This window comes from Nyctereutes procyonoides, unplaced genomic scaffold (assembly GCF_905146905.1).
Source record: "Nyctereutes procyonoides isolate TBG_1078 unplaced genomic scaffold, NYPRO_anot_genome, whole genome shotgun sequence".
In the NCBI taxonomy this organism is placed as follows: Eukaryota; Metazoa; Chordata; class Mammalia; order Carnivora; family Canidae; genus Nyctereutes; species Nyctereutes procyonoides.
Genome location: NW_026575125.1, coordinates 12,372,591 through 12,384,452, shown reverse-complemented (window position 1 = coordinate 12,384,452; position 11,862 = coordinate 12,372,591). Strand labels below are relative to the sequence as shown.

Genomic DNA, 11,862 nt, shown 5'->3' with positions numbered 1-11,862 from the left:
GGGTTGCGAGTTCAAGCCCTATGTTGGGTGTAGAGATTACTTAAAAATAAAATCTTTAAAAATACCTCCCTCCAGCTACCATATTGTGTCCCCGTGTGTGTGCACCTAGTCTCAGCTGGTATGACCAACAACCCCCACCCCCCGGGCTCCCCGCCTCCCAAGCACCAACCCTAGTCCCTAGTCCCCCTCGTGATCCCTTTTCCGCTCCACCAAGATGAAAGAAACTATCAGGAACCAGGAGAAACTCCCCAAACTGCAAGCACAAGTGCACATTGGTGGGGAAGGAACTGCTCACCGAAAGAAGAAGGTGGTTCATAGGAAAGCTACAGCAGATGATAAAAAAGCTTCAGTTCTCCTGAAAGAAGTTGGGGGTAGACAACACCTCTGGTATTGGAGAAGTGAACATGTTCACAAACCGGGGAACAGTGACCCACTGTAACAACCCTACAGTTCAGGCATAGCTGGCAGCAAACACTGTCACCATTCCAGGCTGTGCTGAGACAGCAGCCCACAGAAATGCTCCCCAGGATCCTACACCAGCTGGGTGCAGACGGTCTGGCTAGTTTAAGAAGACTGGCTGAAGCTCTGCCCACACACCCTGTGGATGGGAAAGCACCACTCGCTGCCTACCGGGGAGGAGGAGGATGGAGTTCCAGATCTTGGGGAGAATTTTGATGAAGCTTTCAAGAATGAAGCCAGCTGAATTGAGTTACCTTCTGAAGATAAAACTTGAAGAAGTTACTGGGAGCTGCTATTTTGTATTATGACTGCTTTTTAAAATTTGGTTCATGGATGTGATAAAATCTAGATTTCTAACATTGTTTAAACTTTAAAAAATATTTATTTGAGAGAGAGACAGCACAAGCAGGGGGAGGGGCAAAGGGAGAGGGAGAAGCAGGCTCCCCGCTGAGCAGGGAACCCGAAGTAGGGCTTGATCCCAGGCCCCCGGGATTGTGACCTGAGCCAAAGGCAGACGCTTAACTGACTGAGCCACCCAGGTACCCCTAGATCTCTAATATTTTTAAGCCCCAGCTCATTGGACACTGCAGCTCTTTTCAGCTTTTGCTTAGACATAATTCATTCTTTGCAGCTAATTAAGCTGAATAAGCCTGGGAATAAAGTTTGAAACAAGATTGGGATGCCCAGGTCAGGGGATTGAGTCCTGCATCGGGCTCCCTTTGGGGTGCCTGCTCCTCCCTCTGCCTGTGTCTCTGCCTCTCTCTCTGTTTCTCATGAATAAATAAAATCTTTAAAGAAAAAAAAAGTTTGAAACAAGGTTAATAAAGTCCTTTGCCTACGAGATTTTTTTTTTAATTTCATTGATACTGATTTGTACACAGAAAGCAAAGTTGTTTATAGAAAGCTAATTGTGGTATGTAATATGGCTGGTAATCTTTGATGAAATTTGATTAAATATTTTAAATGGGAATATAATGTTAAAAAAATCTTTAAAAATAAATAAAGTATCCAACAGAATCAAAATACCATTTGATACCTATCATCATCCATTTTTTAAATATAGAAATTTTACAGGATTTCTTTTCCTCCTCGATCTCATATTTCCTTCTACTTCTCCCACAGAATTTTATCCTAATGAAACTTATTTTTATGTTTGAAAGACCCTGTCATCCTATAACACACACATACACATACACACACACACATATACATACACAAACACACTTTTTTCCATGTGACCATCCAGTTCAACTTTCTCACCAAAGTATAGTTGAGACGTGGCACTGTTGGGTTCAAATTCTACCTCTATTGAATAATAACTGTGTCTTTGGGGAACTTATTTAACCTCTATAAAAAAAAATAACCTCTATAAACTTCAGTTTTCTCTTCTGTAATGTTGGGAAGTTAATGTTGCTTATTTTGTGTAAGGTCATTGCAAGGATTAAATGAATCAATATATTAACATACTTAGTTCAGTGCCCGGTGTATAGTAAGCATTTAATAAATGATGACAAATTATTAATCTACTCTGCATAATACCTCTTCAGTGTATAAGAGAGACACCCTATGGAAGATTTTCCATACATACTAGATCCATAATATTTTGTCCAACCCTTATTTTTTATTGAAGAATAATTGACGTACAATATTGTATTAGTTTTAAGTGTACAACATAGTGATTAAATATTTACATACATTAGGAAATAAATGGTCATTGCAATAAGTCTAGTTAACCATCTGTTGCTTTACAAAATTGATACAATACTATTCATTGTATATCTGTGTCTTATTTATTTTATAGCTGGAAGGTTGTACCTCTTAGTCTCCTTCACTTATTTTGTCCATCCAACCCTGTCTTTTATTCCTAGAGTCCCTAACACAAACTACCAGTTGCCAAGGATTCTTTTTCCAAAAGTACTTCAAAATATGATGGATGAGCAAATCACTGCTTTCCTCCTGACTGCCTGCCCACTGTCAGGACAAACTGCCAAAGTTTTTCATGTAAAAACACCAGAAACTAGAGCTTTCTGGCCATTTTAAAGAGCTATGAGGAAATGATAAACTATCATGTGTTTTTCCCTACATAGTTCTTTGTAAATCACACTGTAGCTTAATGTTACTTTAAGATGATTTATGGCTAATCCTTTTATTTTTTATTTTTATTTTTATTTTTTAAATCCTTTTATTTTTTAATGTAGGCTCCAAGCCCAGCGTGGAGCCCAACGTAGGGCCCAAATTCACGACCCCAAGATCAAGACCCAAGCTGAAATCAAGAGTTGGATGCCTAACCAACTGAGCCACCCAGATGCCCTATGGCTAATCCTTAATCAAGAGTCATCTCTAATGTGATCAATGCATTCTGTTTTTTGGTAATTCTATTAACTTAGGGTAGCTTGTCAAGTGAACCTTTGCTAATAACAGTGCTCATCTCTTTGGTTTCCTTAGGAACACATTCAAGGGAAATGAATGCATGTGATGAAAAGAAAACCAGAGTGGCCAGGATGTGGAGCAATGAAACTCTCATATATGGTACAATTACTTCGGAAAACTTTTGATAGTTCCATATAAAGTTAAAATCCACCTATCCTATGACCAAACAATGCTACTCCTATATATTTATTTAAGAGGAACAAAACCATATGTCCACTGAAAATTTGCACAAGAATATTTATTCTGCTTTATTTGTACTAGCCAAAACTCAAACATCCAACAAGAGAATGAATAAAAAATTTGTGGTCGAAATGACAAATACCCACCATTTGCTTCAACATGGATGGAACTGGAGGGTATTATGCTGAGTGAAGTAAGTCAATCGGAGAAGGACAAACATTATATGGTCCCATTCATTTGAGGAATATAAATAATAGTGAAAGGGAATAGAAGGGAAGGGAGAAGAAATGAGTAGGAAATATCAGAGAGGGAGACAGAACATGAAGACTCCTAACTCTGGGAAATGAACTAGGGGTGGTGGAAGGGGAGGAGGGTGGGGGTGAATGGGTGATGGGCACTGAGGGGGGCACTTGACAGGACGAGCACTGGGTGTTATTCTGTGTGTTGGCAAATTGAACACCGATAAAAAATAAATTTATTATTAAAAAAAGAAAAGAAAAAAAATTTGTGGTCTATGTGTATAATGGATTATAATTCCGCAAGAAAACAGGATGAAGCACTAATACACACAACAACATGGATGAATCTCAAAAACATTATGTCAAGCGAAAGAAGTCAGATATAAATAGGTACATATTACAGAGGTCCATTTATATGAAGATCTAGGATCTGTGTCAATAGACATCAGAAGAGTGATTACCTATGGATAGGGGACATTGATTGTAAAAGGTTACAAAGAACTTTATGGAGTGATGGAAATGTTCTATGTCTTGAATGGGGAAGGAGGTACATGGGGGTATATCTTTGTCAAAATTCATCAAACACTACACTTATTATCTGTGTGTTTCATTAGAGGTAAGTTACACTTTAGTTTTTTTTTTTTTAAAGAATATTGATAAAAAGAAGAAAACATAGGAGCATCCAAACTTACAATTGTTAAGGATCTTAAAGATCATTTCAAATTAATTTCCTCCATTTTGATGCAAGAGAATTCTATACAACAGCACGAGTAGATGACTACTAAACTTCAACTAGAGAAAACACAAAACTATAGCCCAGTCTTTTTCATTTTCCAGAATTCTCAGCTGAATCACATTGCTGGCTCATGTTGGGCTTGTAGTTTAACTAAACTTTTTGCTCCCACTTAGGGGGGATTTGTCGCAGAGCTCTTGTCAACCTCAGGTGCTCTTATCTAGTTGTTCATCCTAACATAATTAGTATTTACACTAAGCAACAACATTCTCCAGGGTCTTAAGAATTCCTTTTCTAGGTGCCACCCATGGCCCCTGAAGTTGTCATTATAAGTAGATTATCTTAGACAATTTTAGGATATTTGGAATGAAATTACCCCAAGACCCTTGAAAGATTAGTTTCAGATAAACACATTCTGTGAATTCGCCAAGAAAGAATTGCATTGTAGCACAAGAACTGGAAAGCAGGGGGAGAATCTTGGTTGCCTACATATCTTGTGTAGGAAGCCTTATAATTAGGCTGTCATGCTTGAAGCCAGGGTTGGGAACACAGCACAAATCGTGACTGATGTGGATGTTTCTTTCCTCTCTAATACAACATTACAGCACCCAGACTGCTGCTACGGGAAAGAGCAGTGACCTCCCCATGGCTGGACTTGAAGGTCCAGGAAGTCAAAGAATCCCATGAAGGGGGTGGGGGTGGGGGAGCACTGTTGTCCACAAGGAAAAAAAGAGGAAAAATAATACAAATATACTCCTGAGAAATAATGTAATTTGATCAGTCCTCCTTCAGAAATATGAAATGTGGGACACCTGGGTGGCTCAGCAGTTAAGTGTCTGCCTTCCAGCTCAGGGCATGATCCTGGAGTCCCAGGATCAAGTCCCACATCTGGCTCCCTGCATGGAGCCTGCTTCTGTCTCTGCCTATGTCTCTGCCTCTCTCTCTCTCTCTCTCTCTCTCTCATGAAAAATAAATAAAATCCTTAAAAAATTTTTAAAAAAATATGAAATGTTTCACTTTTCTAATTTTCCTTTTTTGTTTTGCTTTCAAAGAGGATGGCAATAACTTCATTGAATACACACAAATAAATATTAAAATCCTAAGTTCTAAGTTCTAAGACTATGGTGCCACTGGGTAAGGAGGAATAAGGGGGAAGTGGTTAAAGAGATACCCCAAAGGTGAACCATGTACAAATGGGAAAGATTTGCACAGGTACATGTCCCCTACCCCTAAAATAATCACAGCAGCCACTTACTGAATGCTTACTATTTGCCAGTCACTATGCCAAGTGCCTCACAGGATATACTGTCTGATAAGTCCTATTATTATCCCCATTTTTTAGGCGAGGAGCCTGCAGATTAGAGAGCCTATCTAATTGGAATTGGCAATAGCAACGCTGGGATTGGAACCCAGACAGTTTACCCAAGGAGCTTGAACTTTCCATCACCACATTATACTCCCCCCAGGCCCCAGACCCCAACATATCTCCAACACACCAATGTCTCTTCCAAGGGTTTGCAAAAAAATATATAGCCAAAAATTGTCAAATCTCTCAGAGCAAAAGAAAGTAGTATCTGAATTTTTCATCCTTTACACATGCCCCAAGGCTGCACAGCAAACAATAAAAGGAATCAAGAGGATTGTTAGAAGTTACAAGTTCTACTAAAAATAGAACAAAAGAGCCATAGCATTTTCATTTTAATCCCTTTTCTTGGGTTTCTGTTAGGTTAGAAGAATTATCAAGTAATAGTTTATTTTAAATTCAAAACTGACACAGACTTTAAAGTTAAATGAAACCAAACTAAGGTGAAAAAAAGAGCCACCAGGTGATTCACTGAGTTGAGATCTTTGTCATGCGTTGTTTTATTGCTGTGCATGTTTCTGATTTACCACATTCACATTATCCCAAGCGGCACTGTCTGGACTCACTGTCTCTCATTAGCAACTAAGTATTCCTGCTGTTTACCTTGGATTCTTCCAAATTTGCTAAGTCAGAAAGACTTTCACACTGAGTTTTATTTTTAAAATTCTTTCTCAAAGGCCTTAATATTTCTCCATAAAGATTCTGACTTTCATATCAGGGTTTATCAAAGTATAATATTTTAAATGTTGAAAACATGACTCTCCTGCAAATATAAAGTGAGCACAAATCACCAACTTATTTGTCTCATGAAATCGGAGAATAGTAAGGTAGTAAAGCTGGTTCAAAGGAGAATTTGAGACACTGAGTATACATAGGCATTGAAAGAAGGAATGAGGAAGATTACTAAATAGATATAAAAGGAATGTCCTCCAGAGCACCAAAACGTCATCTTTGGAATCATCTATTTTACTGGACAGAAATTATTTACATCTCAACGAGAGGAAAAAAAGGTTCAAGTTATCACATAACCTCTCAGAGGCTGGGTCCTAATCAAGACCAAATAATATATCGAATAAAGGTATGCTTTATGCTTTAGAATTAAATAATCCTGGAATGAGCCTGTTAGGAAAAGCTCCTGTATGTCACTTAAATTTTGCCTTATGTCCAAGTTTTTGATAATTTTTCCAAGCAAATTTTATATTTAAAAAGTATTTCATTGGGATCCCTGGGTGGCGCAGTGGTTTGGCGCCTGCCTTTGGCCCAGGGCGCGATCCTGGAGACCCGGGATCGAATCCCACGTCGGGCTCCAGGTGCATGGAGCCTGCTTCTCCCTCTGCCTATGTCTCTGCCTCTCTCTCTCTCTCTCTATCATAAATAAATAAAAATAAAAATAAAAAAATAAAAAGTATTTCATTAATGATAGGCATGGAATTTCAGTCTTCAAAATTCTCACCAGCAAAATATTCTTGGGAGAACCTACTTTGATTTATGACTCTGGACTTCCAACCCAACTCCTGGCAATCAACTTATTCTAGATGGTGTCAGCTAAACTCACTCCAATCCTGTGATTCTGTCATCAAATTTGGTATTAACTAAATCCAGGTCAACCCCGAGCTCCCTCCCCTCTCTTTCCTGCCACCAAATCCAAAGCTTGAAGGACACGGTGGAAACACTACAGCCATGTGTCTTCAGAGGGAGGATACGATCTCCCTTAGAGTCACCCTGCCTTAACTTTGTGTTCATTGTTGATGTCTTGTCAGTTGTTCTTCCTGAAAGGACAACTGACCTTGGGGGCTGTAGAAGGTTGTACATTTTCTGCTTGCATAGTGCCTTCTCCCAATTCACCTTCATACCCCAAGTAGGTTTCTGTGGTTCAGAAATACTTCATGGAGGAGGCCAAACTTGACCTGGCTCTTGGAGTATGTGTAGGACTTAGAAGCATGGAAAGAAGAGTTGAGGGCATTCCATGCAGGAATAATAAAGTGAGCAAAGGCATACGTGAGAACAAGGATGCCATGGTTTGACTAGAACCAAGGTTTTGGGATGTGAGAATTAAGAGTGACAAGCAAGGGGCTGGGGTTATATGATGTAAGTAGAAGGTGACATTTGTTAAGTACCTACTATGTGTTGGACACTTTTGAGACTCATTTTGCAATGCCAATTTCAAATATTATTCCTTGGGGATCCCTGGGTGGCTCAGCGGTTTAGCACCTGCCATTGGCCCAGGGTGTGATCCTTGAGTCCCGGGATCGAGTCCCGCATCGGGCTCCCTGCATGGAGTTTGCTTCTCCCTCTGCCTGTGTCTCTGCCTCTCTCTCTCTCTCTCTCTCTCTCTCTCTCTCTTGTGTGTGTGTGTGTCTCATGGATAAATAAAATCTGAAAAAAAACAAATATTATTCCTTATTCCCCAAGTCAACATGTTAGAGACCTTCAAAAATTAAAATATTGAGGCAGAGTATTCCTTCTTCTAAAACTATATGCCTTCCATTTTCCTTATCAATAAGCCACCATCGGATGCCAGATTTTCTAGAAAAATTGAGAGTAGCATCAGCTGAAAATAAAACATAACCTATTCTGATGCTTGGGTCTTACATGACAGATCACGCCCCAAACTCACATAGCCACCACAATACTCACAATCCTAACTGAGGTTTACTAAGCAATTATTATGTGCCAGGCATATTCTAAATAGCTTATGTGTATTGCCCCCTTCAGTCCCTAAGACAGCCCTGTGAGGTAAGCACTACAGTTTATTTCCATTTGTAGAAAAGGAGTCTGTGAAATGAAGAGATAAGCAACAAAGAAAGGGTCACAGAGTTTGGAAGTGGAGGCACCAGGATTTGGATGCAGGCCTCTGACTCCATATGGAAGAGAAATCTAGAAGGAAAACCTGTTGTGATGACCACATGACCGTGGCTCTTCCAGGACTTCACATTTAACATGTGTCTCTCCCACCACAATCTCACTACCTTACCTCCACCCTTCCATTCTGGCCAGAAGCCAAGAGCCAACATGCAGATGAACCTGCTCTAACTAAAATAGTAAACTAATGACAGTGTTATGAAAGGCAGACTGGCTCAATCAAGTGAGTTAGTGAGAAAGAGAGTAAAGGAATGAAGAGACAAGAAAAGGAGAATGGACACAGTGTGTAGGCTCAGACCCTAGAACTAGACTTCCTGAGCTCAAATCCTGCCTTCAGAACCCACTAGTGGTGGGACCTTGAGAAAGTTACTTAACCTCCCTGTAAAATGCAAATAAAGAGAGACACCCCACCTGAAGGTCCTTATAAGGATTAAATGAGCAGATATTTGTAAAGCATGCAGAAAAGTGGCCGGCATAGATGAAGTGTATAATAAAATGAACTGAATCAGGGAAGTTGCAGGTGAGTCAATCATCGTCCTTGTTCATGACTAGACCCACACTGAGATGTTTTAAAATGGGATAAAAAAAATGGAGAAATAAGCTGGAAGCTGGATTAGCTGCTCCTCTTCAGGCAAACAGATAGGGTTTCAAAGGCAGTCAACAATTTTGCAAAGCTACACTAAGGGTAGCAATTGGCATGTGTTGGGAGTAGGCATAATTAACTTGCTTTGGTTCTAGCACAGCTGCACTGACATGTATCATAGTGTGTGTCTTTAAGTTCAATAACAGAAAAGCTTGTGAGTACAAGTGTTCAATAAAGAGTGCTGAGTATCTTCCGAAAGTAATTCAATTTTCCTAGTGGGTGATCCATTCATTGTGCTGACTAAAAATGGCCAGTCAGCCACATAAGATAATATTTCCCAAGAATAGGAATTATCTCTATTTGGGTAACATCTCACCAAAAGTATGTAGTGGAAGTCAAAATTGCTGGCTTTTATATATATATGTATATATATATATACATCTCAGTAAGTAATTGGAGGGAGACAAGATTTGTAGGCTGAGTCTTGCCACCCTAGCCATATTCTTTTTTTTTTTCCTCCTGAAGATTTTTGCCTTCTATACCAGCTAGATCCTGCCTTTTTCCAAGACCCTCTCTTTCATAAGCCTCACTATGGCATCATTTTATCAAGGAACAGACCTCATGACACATAATGACTTGCATAGCTGGGTGCTCATGTGAGTCTCTTAACTGTGTGTTATAAAAGCATGTATCCTCAGACACCCTGCATAGCTGCTCTGTTGCTCTGCTACCATTATTTATCATTTATTTCCTTTTCAATGGTTGCTCTGCTTTTCTTCATTAATTCATTTCTTAGATCATTGCTAAATGCCAGTGTTCCCACCCACGCAATGAAATAGGTCCTAACAGGTGTAGCTGTTGTAGAATATTGGAGAAAGCAGGTTGATAGAAACCAAATTAGTTTTAGTCCCATGAAGTTTGTCTAGATTCCATTTAACATTTAACTGTTGTACTAAATGAGCAAAATACTCTAGCAGTAGTTGAAATTTATAGAACTATTAATAATTTATCAAGTTACTCTTTTTTCCCTAAAACACAAATTTTGCTGTTAATTTTTTTTTACATCTTTTAATGTGATATTCTTATATCTTAGAGCCAAAATCTTCTTAGTTGCTTTAATTTTAAAATGTATCAATTGACAAGGCAGGTTCATCTTTCAGACTTGTTACCTATTAGGAATGCATCCACTTCTTCCACAGACTTCTTTAGATTTTTTTCCCTAGATTTCTTTTCCCTTTCCCTTTATGGATAGGATATTTCTTTCTTGCCAAGGACCCTCACTTCTCAACACACATAAAACACAAAGATGTTTTATGTAAAAGAAAGCATTTAGTTTGATTATAAGCAAAGAATCCCAATAGGAAATTACATATAATTTCATGTTACTGCAGATGAACACCAGGTGTTGCTTGTCTTTTGTTAAGGGATTATTTGTATCTTCCGTTGCTAAGTCCCCATATGCCAGAAATATCCAAGACAGGGACACCTGGGTTGCTCAGTCGGTTAAGCATCTGACTCTTGATCTCAGCTCAGGTCATGATCTCAGGGTTTTCAGATTGAGCCCCACATGGGGTTTCCCCCCTCAGCAAAGAATCTGCTTGGGATTCTCTCCTTCTCCCCTTTGCCCCTCTCCCTGCTCACTCTCTCTCCAAGATAAATAAAATCTTTAAAAAAAAAATCCAAGACAGCTAACTATAGCACCTACAAAAGATGCAATTGGTTTTCAATACCATGTTATTGATTCCCCATCAATACGTATATATAATACATATATATTGTCCTGCCAAATAGTACCATTCTGATAAACAGATGTGCCTGTTAGCCAGCTGACATCAAAGGAGCAGGCTGTGTCCATTTGCTGTCTTCAAGAAAAGATAAGTGATCTATAAAACTTTCTACCATAGAACTTTGCCTTTTCTAATAAGGAGACTTAACTCAGTGATTCTTAGTCCTTGATTTTTGAATCTTCCTATTTTTCTCCAACTGCTTCGAGGTGTGTCATGAAAGCTTTTAAGAAATTAGCAAACGGGGGGGAGGGGCAAGATGGCGGAAGAGCAGGGTCCCCAAATCACCTGTCCCCACCAAATTACCTAGATAACCTTCAAATCATCCTGAAAATCTACGAATTCGGCCTGAGATGTAAAGAGAGACCAGCTGGAATGCTACAGTGAGAAGAGTCCGCGCTTCTATCAAGGTAGGAAGACGGGGAAAAAGAAATAAAGAAACAAAAGGCCTCGGAGGGGGAGGGGCACCGCGAGGAGCCGGGCTAGGGCCGGGGCGAGTGTCCCCAGGACAGGAGAGCCCCGTCCCGTCCCGGAGGAGCAGGAGCTGCACCAACCTTCCCGGGCGGGCGGAAAGGGGCTCGCAGGGAGGTGGAGCAGGACCCAGGAGAGCGGGGATGCCCTCGGGCTCCCGGGGACACTAACAGGCACCTGCGCCCCGGGAGAGTGCGCCGAGCTCCCTAAGGGCTGCAGCGCGCACGGCGGGACCCGGAGCAGCTCGGAGGGGCTCGGGCGGCGGCTCCAGGGAGGGAGCTGCGGGGCGGGAGCGCGAATCCAACAGCGCAGGCCCCGGAGCACAGGGCGCCGGGACACAGCCCAGGATCCGGCCTCCCCCTGGGACAGGCAGAGGCCGGGAGGGCCCAGGACAGCGAGGACGCTCCTGCCCCGAGCTGAGCAGATCAGCGGCCCCGCCCCGGAGCCTCCAGGCCCTGCGGACGGAGAACCGAGAGCCCCGAGCCCCGTTGTTCCTGCGGAGGCTGAATCCAGGCTTCCAGAGTTGCCATAGCAACTGCGGCTGATCCTCCCGGGGCCCCACGGGGTGAACAACCCCCGCTGAGCCCTGCAGCAGGCAGGGGCAGAGCAGCTCCCCCAAGTGCTAACACCTGAGAATCAGCGCAGCAGGCCCCTCCCCCAGAAGACCAGCTGGACGGACCAGTGATACTCCCCCGTGTTCCAATACAACTTGTTTTTGGCCACTCTGCACTGAGCAAAATGACTAGAAGGAAAACCTC

General features: G+C 41.2%; 1 pseudogene; it reads left to right on the top strand.

Moving 5' to 3' along the window:
* Window positions 1-214: 214 nt before the first annotated feature.
* On the top strand, window positions 215-703 carry LOC129518286 (transcription factor BTF3-like; annotated as a pseudogene).
* Window positions 704-11,862: the final 11,159 nt, after the last annotated feature.